Raw genomic sequence first — 13,526 nt, forward strand, 5'->3', positions numbered from 1 at the left:
CGGGCTGGAGGTTCAATGGGATTGGATAGGCTTGCGTCATGGAATCAGGCCCAGGCACACGATGATGGGCTTAGCCAAGGCTCCTGGCCACGCCTCCCTTCCCCCAGGCTTCAGACGCCGAGGGGAGAAGAAGCGTGGCTCCCAAGTAAAAATCAGGAATTGTTTTTGGATAAGATGGAGGGAAATAAATGGACCTTAGAGTAGGAACTTGTATTGTCTACATTATGCTGATGGGAAAACAGACCTAGAGCAAGTGGCTCTGAGGCCACCCAGTCACAGAGCTGGTATCGAACCCAGATCTGCGTGACTACAAAGTATTTGCTCTATCCTCCTAGGGTACCGACTTAATGCCTCTCCCCTAGAAAACCAAAAGGGAAGGCAACCTTCCAGCTGGTGGAGCAGGGACAATTGCACGGGCCCTGTCTTAACATTCGTAATAATTTTTGAACAAGGGGCTTTGTGCTTTCATTTTGTACTGGACCCCATAATTTATATCTGCTCCTGGGTGACAGAATTTGACGGCTCTTAAGTAGACCCCACCCCCCGGGTGTTGGAATTCTGGGATTCCTGTCAACTCCAGACCTCAGCACTTCGTCCCCTCTCCCCACAGCCCATGGTGGGCTGGACCCATGACTTGGTATGTGCTGCGCGTTTCAGCTCTGTAGACTTCAAGGTCCACTTCCTGTACCCTTCCTCTGAGGGTTGAATTCCCTTTCAGTGATCGAGCTGCTTAAAATGAGCAGACGCAACCCTCAGGGCAATTTCCCACCTTCCTAAGACTCCCCCTGGCTGTACTGCAGGCCCCTCCTGTGCCTTAGAAACAACAGTGATGACTCAAAGTCCCACTGGCGCCCTCCTTCTGCCATCACCTCCATCCCAAGGACTTCCAGAAGTCTCCAAAGGAGTTCCTCTCACATGAAACACACAAGCTCAGCCATAGGCACTGCATGACGCTTGTCATATACCACCTCTCTCCTCCGGTGGGGAGATTTCCAAGGGAGCCTGTGCTCTGCTGAGACCCGTGCTCCACCCCCCTGCCCCCCAAGAATCCCAAGGCCTTCACCAAGAGCACTGCCTTGCACAGTGTTCCAGAGCCAGGCTCTGTCCAGGGACTGAAGGAAGAGCTCTCTCCAGTGATGTCAGGAGGTCCCCAGGCAGCCATGCTAGGGCCCAGAATCCCAGAAAGTCTCTGCTAAAACATACTCCTTTTATCTCCACGAGCAACTCTTAAATATCCATCGACATTAAGAGTCGTGCAACAGTTTCATGTGGGAGCACTGCCGGATCTCTGATTTGAAAATTGATATTCTTACTAATTCCATGACGTATGTATTCAACAAGTATGTTATGATGGCTTCTCTGTTCTAGGCACTGGCCTAGGCACTAATATGCAAAGGAAGCAGTTTCAGGAAGAGGTTAATTACTGTCCTAGTCAGCTCCAGCTGCCATGACAAAATACCATAGACTGGGGCTCTTAAATAACAGATATTTATTTCTCATAGTTCTGTAGACTAGAAGTCCAAGATCAAGGTGTCAGTCAATTGGGTTCCTGGTGAGGGCTTTCTTCCTGGCTTGCTAATGGCCAGCCACCCTCTTAGTGTGTAAGAAAGAAAGAAAGAGAGAGAGAGAAAAGAAAAGAAATTGGCTTATGTCATTGTGGAGTTGAGAGTCCAAAATCTGTAGGTTAGGTTGGCAGGCTGGAGACCCAAGAAAGAGTTGCAGTCTGAGTTCAAAGCTGTGTGCAGCAGAATTACTTCTTGTTCCAAACAGGTCAGTTTTTGTTCTATTCAGGCTTTCCACTAATTGGATGAAGCTTGCCTGCATTATGGAAAGTAATCTGCTTTACTCAAATTCCACCTTTTTAAGTGTTTAATTTCAGGCCCAGCATAGTGGCTCATGCCCATAATCCACCACTTTGGGAAGTGGAAGTGAGAGCATTGCCTAAGCCCAGTTGTTCGAGATCAGCCTGGGCAACATGGTGAGACCTCATCTCTACAACAAATAAAAAAAATTAGCCAGGCATGGTGGTGCACATCTGTAGTTCCAGCTACTTGGAAAGTGAGGCGGAAGGATCACTTGAGCCCAGCAGGCTGAGGCTGCCGTGGCTGTGATTGTGCCACTGCACTCGGGCCTGGATGAGAGAGTGAATCTCCAACTTAAAAAAAAAAGAAGTTAATCTCATCAAAAATACCTTCACAGACACATTCAAAATAATGTTAGACCAAATATCTGGTCATTGTGGCCTAACCAAGTTGATACATAAGATTAATCAGCATGGGTGTGATTTCAATACATTTCTTGGTTAAATTAATAAGTAAAATAAAGATTTTAGAACACTGCCTAGTACATCGTGAGTGTGCTGCATAAGTAAGTGTTAGCAAGTGTTACTACAATTCAGAGATTCAACCACACTTACAACATGCACAGCATTTTAACGTTATCCCACAAAGCAATTTCGCCCCTTGGAAACATAGGAGCTCAATAGTCTCTGAAAAGAACTGCTAATGTCATTTCTATGCAGAAAACCAATTCCAGCCTGCACCCCTTTTCTTCTGAGGAACTGTTTCTCTGCCTACTTCAGTCACATGGTTCTTATGAGACCTGCCAAACCTGGAGCCCTGTGTTCCTGGCCACCTGGCCCAAGCTAAGCCAATCATTTTTCTAGCTTGGAATTTTTAAATTGAAACGATAGTGAGAGCTCTTGTTCTCAGTCAGAAGCTGCGACAGTGTCAGCTGGGGAGTTACCAATAACCAGGAGCTGAATTCAAGGGGAAATCCAGCTAGAGACGTTGAATCGGCAACGGGAAGACGAGAGAGCTCTGGAGGCACTGGGGTTCCGGGCCCGATGGACTAAGTCTCCTGCTCTCCCCTGATGGACACAGGTCGGTAAATTCCCCTTTTGCCAAGCAAGTACCCACCAAGGACCTTGGACCTCTGTATCCTCGAAGGTAGACGTGTCTGGCCTTTCTTCATCCACTCTGGGCTCTGTTTGACTTTGCCAAACTCAGTGGCCCATTCTGTTGGCTTTTCTGGGAAGGAAGAGCACCAGCTCATCCATTGAATACATCTGCTGAGTGCCTACCCCGTGCATAGTGCCAATCTACCTAAAGCCTCCTCTGATGAATGTTCTGAGTCCTTGCTTACTGTCTCACAGCAGGGGAGCGGCGGGGACAGGGACACAATCCCCTTCAGGTGAGTTATTCACCAGTTGCCTGTAGGAAGCACCCGAGTTTGCCTGACACAATTATTTCAGCCCAAGGGCCCCACCACCCACCAACGAGGCTGCATATTTCCAGTACCTTCCCAAGAGGGGAGGTCACTCTCCCTTTTGGAATCTCACTTTCCCGTTTCTGAAAGGAGAGTTTGGACTACATGACCTCTAAGGGCCTTGCAGGCCTGAGATTCTGTGTACCAAGTTTGTTGGTGAAAAACATGGGTCAGTCACGTCCTGAGCATCACTGCTGGGTTGTGACATCTCTAGCCCAGCTGCACCAGTCCAGCTGAGTTTGGCTGTGCTGTCAACAAAAGGAGACAGCACACCAGAGAGTTGGCAGTAGAGTTGTCCTGCCTAACTAGTGAAGCTGAGGTGCTGTCACAGGGAGAAACTCGCCCACACAGTCAGATCTGGGCTCCTACCACCTCAGATTTGTCTCCTGCTGACTCACACTGTCCCCTCTGAACCACTCGCCCTCCCTCCCCAGGAACACACCACCACAGGCTTGCCTCAGCATCTCTGCTAACCATGGAGCCTCTGCCTCGACTGTCACGTGTACTTATTTCATCCAAACTCATCAAAAGCCCCACTGGCACTTCATGAAATCTCCTACTATTCCTGATACTCCTGAGCTCCTGCATGTCCCCTCGTTAGAGCAGCCATGTGAAGATAAACGCAGAGTTCAAGGTGAAGCATCTATAAGCCATGCCCTCCCTCTGAATGCTCTTACCCATTCTTCCTTTGACGAGTTCCCCTAAACTTTCTATGGTATTCAATACCCCTTCTATAGTATTAACTAACTCTGGAATTATTATTATTATTTTGAGTTGCAATCTCTTTGTCACCCAGGTTGCATCCCAGCCTCGACCTCCTGGGCTCAGGTGATCCTTCCACCTCAGCTTCCCGAGTAGCTGGGACTGCAAGCACACTCTTCCTTGCTAGCTTTTTTTTTTTTTTTTTTTTTTGTAAAGATGAGGTCTCACTATGTTGTCCATATGTTCACTATGTCGAACTCCCAGACTCAAGGAATCCTCCTGCTTCAGTCTCCCAAAGTGCTGGGATTACAGGTGTGAGTCAGCACACCTGGCTGGAATTAGAGTTACTTAGGCACAAATCTCACCTCCTTTTTCCTTCTGCCTCTTGAATGCACTCAGGTTGGTCCCTTTATGTCCACTGCTCTTTCTATTTCAACGCTCTTTCTGCAGATCTTCACAGAGCTGTTGCCTTCTCGTCTTCCAGATTTTACCTCAAAGGTCACTTTTCAGAGAAGACCCCTATTTCCTGACAATTCTAGCTAAATATGCCCTCCACCCACCCCGTTTTGCAATCTTCAAAGCATTGTCATTGTCTGAGATCATCTTATTATTTGTGGTCTCAGACAGGGTCCAGCAGCAAAGGAAAGCCCACTGCAGGAAATTCAATGAGAACAGCTCAATATAGGGGATTAGCAGCAAGATGCTAGAAGAGCAGACTAAGGTGCACCCCAGCACAGGAAGCCATTTGATCCCAAGTGCTGGAGGAACAAAAGAGGTGAGAAAATGGAACCCTCCCCCCATGAAAGCTAGAATCTCTGGGCCTGGTGAAAGAGGCTGGACCATGAGAGTGGGCTGTCCCTAGGACCCAGAACAGTAGAGAAGACACAGAGACATAGCCCCTGCCTCAGACATGAGACATCACCTAAAAGAAAGAGAGAAATAGAGAAGGAAGGAGAGAGGGAGAGAGAGGGAGGAACGAGGGAGGGAGGGAAGACAAGGAGGAGAAGGAGGAGGTGGAGGACTACTTAGAGCCAGTTGACAAGAGGGGTATGGGAAATGTAGTTTTCCAGGGAGGCCACATCTGTGATACCAGGCAGAACAAGGGAAGCATAGAGGAAGATCTGGGAGCAGACAGGCAAGCGACCGGCACATTCATTCACTCGTTCACTATATCGCGCACTAGAATGCAGGTTCTTTTAGGGCAGGAACCTATTGTGTTTGCTGCCTGGCACCCAGAAATGTCTGAGCACATGAGGCTTTCAATAAATATTGATAGACTGAGGCCAATTCTTGCTGCTTGAGGGGCGAAACATATCTGAGCCTTAGTTTAGACAGCTGTTAAATGTGGTTAAAAAGAGCCATGCCAGTTTGGTTGTGAGAAGATATAGTTACAGATACCTAAAATTATAGGTAGTACATAATAAAGGATTGTAATCATCATGAGCTCATCCATTTTTCAGACGTACTTGGCCTTGGTCATCGGTCTCAGACAGACAATGATTTCCTATGGGCTACTTGTGTCTCTTAATGCAACAGAGTACAGTTGTGAGCCACATAACCACGTTTTGATTAACGACAGACTGCGTCTACGATGAGGGTGTCGTAAGATTATAATGGAGCTGAAAAATTCCTACCACCTAGGAACATCATAGCTGCCATAATGATGTAGCACAATGTAATGCCTTTTCTATGTTTAGATATATTTGATACACAAAAACGTGCTACTTTGTTACAATTGCGCACAGTATTGGTTTGTAGCCCAGGAGAAATAGGCTGTACCATATAGCCTAGGTACACAGTAAGCTCTATCTAGGTCTGTGTAAATAAACTCTATGATGCTTAAGCAGCAACATCACCTAACAATGTATTTCTCAGAACACATCCCTGTTGATAAGCCACACATGACTGTGGTTTTAAAAAAAATTCATGCTAACATTTTTTAGGATGGCCTTGCCATTGACAATGTATCTTTATAATAAGAATCCCACTTGATTCTCTGTAAACATACATGTGAGTTAAGTAATAATATTAATTATTGAGACCTTATCCATGTCAGGTACTGTTTGAAATGCTTTGCTTCTGTTAATTCCCTTCATAAGTACCCTATAAAGTAGATGTTACAGATAAGGAAACTGAGGCACAGAGAGGTAAGAAGCATGCCAAAGACCACACAACTGGCAAATGACTCAGCTGGTATTTGATCCAAATCATCTAGCTGCTAAGGAAAATGCTCTAGTTGGTTCTGTGAGATGGGGACTGATGCAAAGCCTCGCGTGTTGTAAGTGGCAAAGCTGGAATGAAACGCAATAACCCGTATCTTTTCCACATCCTGCTAGCAGAGCTCAGCCCCACGGTATAAAGGTGTGTGCCCTGGTTACTTCTCAGAGCACCACAGTTTCCAGTGGGCAGTGCCCCAGGAGGTCAGAGCCCGGAGCAGACACCACTGGCACACATGGAGCCTGCGAGGTAGCTGACTGGTGGGCCCCGAGAGCAGGAATCCACCACCCCAACTCATCTTTGCCTCAAGTCACTCCTGCACCCCAGTGAGGGCGAGAGGAGAAGGGACCCTCCTGGCCAGCGCTTCTAGAGAGCAGGGTCGAGCCTGAGCCCCCTAGGGTGCTCACAGCCCTCTCACACGCAGCTGAGGACCAGGAAACGCCATCTGGGCCAAATACACACCCGCACCTTGCCCAGGTGGGCCTGGTAGGAGTTTGTTCCACCCGCCAGCACAGAGGAGACACTCACAAGTTCAACAGTGAGCCAGCCAGTCAGCAGGTCATGTTCAGGGCTGCCCACACACACCTGGGCAGCCAGCAGCACCTGGGTGGCTTATGGCTGCGGAGCCTCTGTGGGAACTGTGGGCGGGAGGCAGGCGGGTCAAAAGTTCACACCCGAGAACCAGTATCCCTGGGACGCTGAAGACAAGGTCGTATCTTGGATTTCCTCTTGGAACGGTAAAAGAACGTTAATGGAAATAAAGTCTGTAGTTAAGTGAATAGCAACGTACCGACATCTCCACTATGACAAATGCACCATGGCTGTGTAATGTCATGTTGATGTTAGGGGATACTGGGTAAGGGGCACACAGGACCTCTCTGCATGATCTTTAGAACATTTTTGGAAAATCTAAAATTATTCCCCGAAATATTTTATTTAAAAATAAATAAATAAAAGTTATCTGGGGCTGGACGTGGTGGCACATACCTGTAATTCTCTTGCCTCGGCACGTTGGGAGGCTGAGGCAAGAGAATCACTTGAGCCCAGGAGTTCAAGACCAGCCTGGGCAACATACGAGACCACGTCTCTAGAAAAAAAATCAGAAAATTAGCCGGGCATGGTGGCACATGCTTGTAGTCCCAGCTACTTGAGAGGCTACGGTAGGAGGATCGCTTGATACCAGGAGGTCGAGGCTGCAGTGAGCCACGATCGTGCCACTGCACTCCATCCTGGGCAACAGAGTGAGACCCAACTTAAAAAAAAAATTTTTTTAAGTTATCTGGGAAGGAATTCCAACTCCATCAGACTACATGAGTCATTAACATAAACAGGGAGGTAACAATGGCCCTGGCCTCAGAGTATGAACGGCATTTAGCTACGTTCAGTACAGTAAATTACTCCATAGATTCTGGCTTTTGTGATTATCTGCACAGCCTACAGACTGCTTTCACAGGTTGTGATGAACAGGGAGACCATCGCCCAGGTCCTGCTTCATGGAAGTTCTTGTTACTTGGTTGCAGAGAGCAGCCTGGCTGAGGCCACACCCTTCCTGGGGCTGCCGTACTTGGCGAATGAGTGATGGCAGTTGTAGGGTGAGGTAAGAGGGCCCAGCCAGTTCAGACAGGCGAAGGACAGCTGTGCCTGGCAATGCTGGTTTTAGGTCTCCCTAGACCAGACGAGGCTTGGTGAGGTCCACGTTGCAGTTGACTACTTTCTCCGTCCAGTTCCTTCACAGGGGTTTTTGCTATTGTTTTTCTTTTTTTTTTTTAATTTTTAATTTTAAAGATGTCGGGTACATCAGGATTAGGTATGCAAATATTCATTATGCAAATTATTGATAAGATGTGCTCCCCACCCCCCGGCAGTTTCCCATGACTGCCAATCCCGCCCCTTCTCCCCTGGCAGTTTCCCACTACTGCCAAGCACTTTCTTATAGTAGTATGATAATTGTTTAAGGTCCACTTATGAGTGAGAACATATGATACTCAGTTCTTTGTTTCTGTAGTAGATCACTGAGGATTATAGATTCTAAGTCCATTCAAGTTGTTGCAAAGTTCATAATTTTGCCCTTCTTTATAGCTGCATAATATTCCATTGTGTTTATGTACTACAGTTTTTATCCAGACCTCTTTTGATGGGCAGCACAGTTGATTCCATATTTTTGCTATTGTGAACAATGATGCAATAAACATGCATTTGCAGATATCTTTTTCATAGAGTGATTTGAGTTTCTCCAGGTATATACACAGAAGGGGGATTGCAGGGTCATATGGAAGGTCGATTTTTAGATCTTTTAGGAATTGTCAAACTATTTTCCACAGAGATTGTACTGATTTACACTCCCACCAACAGTGTAGAAGTGTTCCCCTTTTCCCGCATCCTCTCCAGCATCTGTTGTTTTGTGAGTTATTGATGATGGCCATCCTGATTGGAGTTAGGTGGTATCTCTGTGTGGTTCTAATTTGCATTTCTTTGATGACTAGTGAGGCTGAGCATTTTTTCATGTGTCTGTTGACTGCTCATATGTCTTCTTTTGAGAAGTGTCTGTTCATATCTTTTGCCCACCGTGTAATGGGGCTGTTTGTTTTTTTCTTTTTGGCATGTTTGAGTTCCATGTAGATCCTAGGTGTTAGGCCTTTGTCAGATATACAGTTGGCAAATATTTTTTCCCGGTCTGTGGGCTGTCTCCCTGCAGTCTTGATGGCTTGTTTGGCTTTGCAGAAGCTTGTCAGTTTGATGAGGTCCCACTTGTCTATCTTATCTCATATGGCATGGACACTTGGGGTTTTGATCAAGAATTGGTTGCCAGTTCCAATTTCCATAAGGGTCTCTCCTGCATTTTCTAAGGTTCTTATAGTTTGAGGTGTTACGTTTAGGTCTTTGATCCATTTAGAGTTGATTTTTGTGTATAGTGATAGGTAGGAGTCTTGTTTTAATCTTCTACATGTGGTCAGTCAGTTTTCCCAGCACCATTTACTGAATAGGTTCTCCTCTCCCCAGTGGTTGGTAGTGGAGGTTTTGTCAAAGATGAGTTGATTGAGAGACGGAGATTTTGCTTCTGGAATCTCTATCCTGTTCCATTGGTTTATATGCCTGTTCTCATACCAATACCAGGCTGTTTTGATTATTATAGCTTTATAATAAAGTTTAAAATCTGGGAGTGTGATACCTCCTGCATTTTTTTTTTTTTTTTTTTTTTTTGCTAAGGATTGTTTTGGCCATGGTCATTTATTTTTCCATATGAATTCCTGTCCTTTCCAGGTCTGAGAAGAATTTAATGGGTATTGTGTTAAATCTATAGATTGCCTTGGGTAGGATGGACATCTTAACAATGTTGATTCTTCGTATCAATGAGCATGGAATATTTTTCCATTTGTTTGTGTCATCTTTGATTTCTTTGAGCAGTGGTTTATAGTTTTAGTTGCAAAGATCTTTCACTTCTCTGGTTAGGAAGATGCCAAGGTATTTCTTCTTTGTGTGTGGATATTTTGAATGGGATTGTGCTTTTTATTTGGGTTTCTGTTTGTTTATTTTGGTGTATAGGAATGCAACTGTCTTTTGCACATTTATTTTATACTCTGAGACTTTGCCAAAATCCTTTATCAGTGCAAGGAGGTTTTGACAGATTCTCTTGGGTTTTTGAGGTATAGAATCATGTCGTCTGCAAAAAATGATAACTTAGCTTCCTCTTTTCCTATTTGGATACCCTTGATATCCTCCTCCTGTCTGATTGCTCTAGCTATGACTTCCAATACTATGTTGAACAGGAGGGGTGAGAGTGGGCATCCTTGTCTTGTTCTGGTTTTCAGGGGAAATGGTTCCAATTTCTGTCTGTTTAGCAGTATGTTGGTGGTGGGTTTCTTGTAGGTGGCCTTACTATTTTGAGGTATGTTCCATCTATGCCTAGATGTTTGAGGGTTTTTATCAAGAAGGGATGCCGGATTTTATCAATAGCTTTTTCTGCGTCTAATGATATAATCACGTGGTTTTTGTTTTTACAACTGTTGATGTACTTAATTACATTTATGATCTGAAGAATGTTGAACCAGCCCTGTATCGTGGGGATGAAGCTTACTTGGTCATGGTGGATGATTTTTGAAATGTATTGTTGGATCAGGTTTGCTAGAATCTTGTGGAGAATCTTAGCGTCTATGTTCATCAAAGATATTGGCCTGTAGTTCTCTTTCTTTGTTGGGTCTTTACCCAGTTTGGGTATCAATGTGATGTTAGCTTCATAAAATGATTTTGGGAGAGTTCCATCTTTCTCAATTGCCTGGAATACTTTCAATAGGATTGGTATCAGTTCCTCCTTGTATATTTTGTAGAATTCTGCTGAAAAGCCATCTGGTCCAGGGCTTTTTATTGTAGGTAGTTTTCTTCTCCATAGTTGACTTCCTAGGTTGTTCTTGGTCTATTTAGTGTCTCTATTTAGTGTTCTTGTTTCAACCTGGGGAGGTTGTGCGATGTAAGAAATTTCTCCATTTCCTTTAGGTTTTCAAGTTTGTTTCCATACAAGTGTACATAGTAATCTCTGATAATCTTTCGTATTTCTTTGGGGTCAGTTGTGACTTGATTTTTTGCATTTCTGATTGTGTTCATTTGGGCTTTTTCTTGTCAGCCTAGTTAGAGATCTATCAACCTTATTTATTCTTTCAAGGAACCAGCTTTTTGTTTCGTTGATTTTTTGTATTATATGTTTGTCTTCTATGTCTCGTATTTGGGCTTTTGTTTTGGTGATCTGGATTCTTCTGCTGAAGTTAGAGTTTTGGTGGTCTTGCTTTTCCAGCACCTTTAGGTGATTTGTTAGACTGTTAACTTGTGATCTTTCCATTTTCTTTATGTGTGTTCATAGAGATATGAATTCTCCTCTTAGTACTGCTTTCATGGCATCCCAGATATTTTGATAAGATGTTTCTTCATTTTCATTTTTTTCCAGGAATCTTTTAATTTTTGTTTTGATTTCCGTGTTGACCCAGGAGTTGTTCATCATCATGCTGTTTAGTGTCCATGTCTTTGTGGGTTTGGGGAGAACTTTGCTGGTGTTGATATTTATTTGTATTCCACTGTGGTCTGAGAAAGTGCCTGGCAGTATTTCAATCTTATGAAATTTGTTTATGCTTGATTTATGGTTGAGGTTGTGGTCGCTCTTAGAGTGTGTTCCATGTGGTGATGAGTAAAATGTATATTCCATGGTTACTGGGTTGAGTGTTCTGTAGATATCTATTAATTCCATTTGGTCAAGTGTCACATTGAGGTTCCGGATCTCCTTGTTAATTTTTTGTCTTGATGATCTATCTAAGTTGTTAGTGGGGTACTTAAGTCCCCAGCTATGATAATGTTAGAGTCAATATCTTTTTAAAGTTTATCTAAAAACTGCTTTATGAAAGTTGGTGCTCCTAGGTTGGGTGCATATATGCTTAGGATGGATATTTCTTGTTGATGGATTGAACCTTTTATCATTATGTAGTAAGTTTCCGTATCTTTTTTAATTTTTGATAGCTTAAAGGGCATTTTGTCTGATATTAAGATCGTAACTCCTGCTTTTTTTGTGTGTTCCATTTGCCTGAAAATTTGTTTTCTATCCTCTTTGAGTCTGTGAGTGTCTTTTTTGGTGAAATAAGTCTCCTGAAGACAGTATTTTGCTGCATCATTATATTTTATCCAATTTGCCATTCTATGTCTTTTCTTTTTTTTTCTAGTTAAAAACATTTTATTTAAATATGCCAAATAAAACCCCACATTTTGAGACCATAGAATGTTAATACATTCAACAAAAATTTATATTATCTTACTGCTGTGAATTTACAGAATAATAATCCACATCCATTTTGATTAGATGGTTGAATTACCCTTCCTAGGTTATGCTTTACAGACATCACAATTCCCTTATAATAATGTAAACAAAATAACTTTTCCCTAGAGGATGAACTTGAGAGTTTCAGTCCATTCCTTCACAACTTGCACTTCTGCACAGACTTCCTGACAGGGAATAACTTCTTTTTGGAGATGGAGATCTGGACTGTGATTGACTGCTTCTTGATTGTGAAATAGACCTGGATCTTGATCTTGACCTCAACCAGGATTGGAAATACCTTGATCCTTTTATAGAACCAGACCTAGATCTTCTGAGTGAGACTGATCATGATCTATGAAGAGACACAGATCTTGATCATCGAGGAGACGCTGATCTTAACCTTCTTCCCCTGCTCCTCCTGCATGAGCAAGAGTGTTGCCTTCCTCTGGATCAAGAGTGTGATCTAGACCATGACCTGCTTCTTCTTCGCTGGCTATATTGATGGTAATCATAAGCATAATGTCCCTTTTTGTCACACTCATAGCTATCATTGGGATCAAAGGGATGCTGGGCAGGTGGCCTACCAAAACATGTTCTCTGAGGCATGCCTGTTGATAGTTCAACTCATACTCTGGAACCACAAATCACCTTCCCATTCAGTCTGCACATGGCATCTTCTGCATCTCTAGGGTCTTCAAACTCCACAAAGGCAAATCTCAGAGGATTTCTGGCAATCCACACAGATTTGATTAAGGAAGGACCATAATAACTAAAAGCCCTTTCTAACTCTTCTTTGCCAGCACCAGTTCCCAGATTAACAACATACACCTTGGTTTCTCCTCCATACCACCCATAGCATGACATGATGACAGGCCCATGTGCTCGACTTGCTTGCTCACAGCGCCCAGGGCTCGAGTCACACGGAAGCTGCTACATGCCCTCCCTTGCCAATGGTCCCAGCGGCACTCTCTATGTCTTTTCAGTGGCGCATTTAGTCCATTCACATTCAGGCTAATTAGTGAGATGTGAGAGTTTATCGCTGTCATGAGGTTCTTATAGTTGGTTGTTGTTGATGCTGTTTGTTGTCTTTCTTTTGATTTTTGTATGCTTTCAATCTTTTTCTTGCATTTTTGGGAAGGACATGGCATTCTTTTTTTTCTTTCTTCTGCGTTTAGTACTTTCTTAGGTGTTTCTTGTAGAGCTGATCTGGAGCAAATGGTCTGGAGGTAGCATAAACTCTTAGGGATTGAATTTTTGGGAAGGATTTTAATTCTAAATTACTGATGAAACTTAGCTTAGCTGGGTGGGTAATTCTTGGTTGAAATTGTTTGTCTTTGAGAACATTGAAGATTGGACTCCAGTTTCTCCTAGCCTGAAGTGTTTCTGTAAACAAGTCTGCTGCTGTTCTAATTAATCATCCCTGGTAGGTAATCTGACCTTTCTCTCTGGATACTTTTGGGATTTTTTCTTTTATACCTACTTTGTGTAAGCAAATTACTATGTGTATAGGAGTTGGTCTTCTCATTTTTTGTCTTGCAGGGGTTCC

The 13,526-nt window shown here is 43.7% G+C and overlaps 1 pseudogene across 1 annotated transcript; it reads right to left on the reverse strand.

The window, feature by feature from the left end:
* Positions 1-11,881: 11,881 nt before the first annotated feature.
* On the reverse strand, positions 11,882-12,844 carry LOC103258807 (annotated as a pseudogene). Its single transcript, XR_504201.1, has one exon. The product of XR_504201.1 is annotated as a serine/arginine-rich splicing factor 7 pseudogene (transcript).
* Between the last annotated feature and the right edge of the window lie 682 nt (positions 12,845-13,526).

Source organism: Carlito syrichta, unplaced genomic scaffold (genome assembly GCF_000164805.1).
Source record: "Carlito syrichta isolate Samal-C Ts95f unplaced genomic scaffold, Tarsius_syrichta-2.0.1 Scaffold84677, whole genome shotgun sequence".
Taxonomy (NCBI): domain Eukaryota; kingdom Metazoa; phylum Chordata; class Mammalia; order Primates; family Tarsiidae; genus Carlito; species Carlito syrichta.